General features: G+C 40.5%; 1 long non-coding RNA gene across 1 annotated transcript; it reads left to right on the forward strand.

Annotated features, from left to right (window-relative positions):
- Positions 1-731: 731 nt before the first annotated feature.
- LOC118963201 lies at positions 732-2,556 on the forward strand. Its single transcript, XR_005050401.1, has 3 exons — positions 732-1,029; positions 1,684-1,778; positions 2,068-2,556. It is a non-coding gene; the product is annotated as an uncharacterized LOC118963201 (long non-coding RNA).
- The last annotated feature ends 860 nt before the right edge of the window (positions 2,557-3,416 follow it).

Genomic DNA, 3,416 nt, shown 5'->3' on the forward strand with positions numbered 1-3,416 from the left:
ATCAATAGTTAGTTCTCGAGAACCCAGCCCTTTAGTTCTCAATTGAAAGTATGGAACACAGCTGGATCAAGGAACTACAATCCTGTCACTGTTTTAAAGTTTAGAAACGTTAATAATCTTCACTTCTGATAGGCCTACAGTTTTTTTTTTCTTTTCACGTCAGGGTGGGAGAATCTTTCAAATACAAAATATACACTTACTGTATGCATTTTTAGCAAAGTTACATCATTGTTGCACCCTGCAGAATTGACAAAAACACAGCACCCAGCCAAAGTACAACACTTCCTCCACAGTTCCGCGCCATTGGAAATTGGAGGGGAGGAAGTGTAGTCTCGGTTTGAGCCAATGTTCTTTCCTAAACTCCACAGTAAATGTAGCTTTTGTATTTGAACAATTATTTCTTGCTTATATGAAAGTACAATTCTAAATGTTTCCAAAATTGTATCGCGTGTGAGGTGTATTTGCATTTAGACAGCATTTTGTCAGGGACCGAGCGTCTGGGCATTTTTCTCACAAGGCGAAAGAGGAAGTCAAATGGCTCAATGTAATGCAATGGAATTTGAGTCATGAATAAGGGCTAATAAATAGCATCATGATATAACAAAATGGCTGCTTGCAGCTTCAATGAATTTGCCTTTAGTGGGTGTATGGATATTAGTATTGACACAAATTTGGTTGAAATTAATACTATTTCATGTATTTGAGTATTAATTACCGTGTTAGAAATTAATTGACTTGAATTAACTACGTTTTTAATGAAATTTATTAAAACAACGCAGTTTTAGGGCAACCCTACTTCCTGAAATGCTTTGCTCCGCCTCTCTTCTTTACATTGATGGAAGCCAATCACAGTGCAGATTTTTAAAGCGGAAATGACGCAAACTTTGTTTTGACCAATGTAATTTGCTGAAAGAGGTAAACGTCTGCCTCCTTCATGCGGATTAATATGCCTCCAATGGGGAACATATAGCCTGCGAATAATTTTTGTGTGTTCTAGTTTATTAGCGTTCTGTCTTCATATTGGACGGGGTAAGAATTTAACTGTAATAGTTTATGGTTTACCTGTAGTTTGTGTGTCACAAATAATATATATATTTTGTGCCGTAAATATATCTAATGTGCACGCTAAACGTTACAGTGGAAAGGCATCAATAGCGTAGCCTACACGTTGTGAGTAACATTACGCCGACGCAGAATGTATTTTCCACAAAATGTGAGGGGGGGGGGGTCTTATCTCTTTGGAATGCGACTATTGCATTACGAGATCATCTCTTCTGCAATACATGTACATGACTTGTTAGACTCACGGAACGAACAGCTGTTTTATTTGAGTCATGCACCTCAAATCTGTCATGCATGTAGAGAACTATTTTTGTCCCCCGCCCCTTTCGTAAATTTTCTAGTGGTTGCCAGGGACATTTAGCGAGAAATTCTATCACAATGAGCCAGAGAAGAATAATAGATTAACTCAATTGCGTATATATATTTAAAACAATTGCCCCCCAAAAATGGTCAGAGAAGCAATGTTTTCATTCAATAGCTTAATATGTATTTTTATATCTTTAGAAATTCAATTTCATAAGATTATTTCAATCCTGGACAGATTTTATATATCTCTGAAGCCAAGTCTCTGAGTCATATTGCCAACATTCAATCAATAGGCTTTTTTTTCTTCTTCAATAGTGTAGCTTACGGCAGGTAGCCGGCAGATAGCCTATTGGTTAGAACGTTGGACTAGTAACCGAAAGGTTGCAAGATCGAATCCCCGAGCTGACAAGGTAAAAATCTGTTGTTCTGCCCCACTGTTCCTAGGCCGTGTTCTTAACTGACTTGCCTAGTAAAATAAAGGTTACAATATAATAAATGTTTGAAATAAATTAACTTTATAGTTTCATACAAGTTACACAAACACATGAAACTTATAAAAACACTGATATTTACTCAAGCAACAATGGTGTTTTTTAATGTACTGTATGATGTTCTGACACTGTTCGTAGTTCTCTAGCGATAGATCTACACTTATGAGTGTACACTTACTAGACATTTTAACCGTTCAGTGTGTCTTAGTTGTTTATTAGACATTTGATCCGTTCAGCAATATGGACGGCGATTTATTCATGGAATGTGAGGAGGAGGAGCTGGAGCCATGGCAACAGATGTATGATGACGTGGAGGAGGAGTTGGAATTCATAGAGGGCGACAACGACAGCGGTGAGCATGCCCATTGGCCAACTATTGCCACAGAGACAGACTGACACACCCTTTTGACTGTCATCTTGGTGACGGACTGATCACTGCGTTCCTTGTCATGGTCTGAACATGTATCAATGGTCAATGACCCAGTCATATAGTCGGTTAGCATAAGACACGCGTCAAACTCATTCTACGGAGAGCCGAGAATCTGCGGGTTTTCGCTCCTCCCTTGTACTTGATTGATCAAATCAAATTTTATTTGTCACATACGCCGAATAAAACAGGTGTAGTAGACCTTACAGTTAAATACTTACTTACAAGACCTTAACCAACAATGCAGTTTTTTAAAAATACCTGAAAAATTAAAAATAAGAAAAAAATAAGAGATAAGAAAAACAAATATTCAAAGAGCAGCAGTGAATAACAACAGCAGGGTTAGGGTACCTGTACAGAGTCAATGTGGAGGCTATATACCGGGGGTACCGGTACAGAGACAATGTGGAGGCTATATACCGGGGGTACCGGTACAGAGTCAATGTGGAGGCTATATACAGGGGGTACCTGTACAGAGTCAATGTGGAGGCTATATACCGGGGGTACCGGTACAGAGACAATGTGGAGGCTATATACCGGGGGTACCGGTACAGAGTCAATGTGGAGGCTATATACCGGGGGTACCGGTACAGAGTCAATGTGGAGGCTATATACAGGGGGTACCTGTACAGAGTCAATGTGGAGGCTATATACAGGGGGTACCTGTACAGAGTCAATGTGGAGGCTATATACAGGGGGTACCGGTACAGAGTCAATGTGTCAATGTGGAGGCTATATACAGGGGGTACTGGTACAGAGTCAATGTGGAGGCTATATACAGGGGGTACCGGTACAGAGTCAATGTGGAGGCTATATACAGGGGGATACCAGTACAGAGTCAATGTGGAGGCTATATACAGGGGGTACTGGTACAGAGACAATGTGGAGGCTATATACAGGGGGTACCTGTACAGAGTCAATGTGGAGGCTATATACAGGGGGTACTGGTACAGAGTCAATGTGTCAATGTGGAGGCTATATACAGGGGGTACTGGTACAGAGTCAATGTGGAGGCTATATACAGGGGGTACCGGTACAGAGTCAATGTGGAGGCTATATACCGGGGGTACCTGTACAGAGTCAATGTGGAGGCTATATACAGGGGGTACCTGTACAGAGTCAATGTGGAG

This window comes from Oncorhynchus mykiss, unplaced genomic scaffold, assembly GCF_013265735.2.
Source record: "Oncorhynchus mykiss isolate Arlee unplaced genomic scaffold, USDA_OmykA_1.1 un_scaffold_846, whole genome shotgun sequence".
Lineage (NCBI taxonomy): Eukaryota > Metazoa > Chordata > Actinopteri > Salmoniformes > Salmonidae > Oncorhynchus > Oncorhynchus mykiss.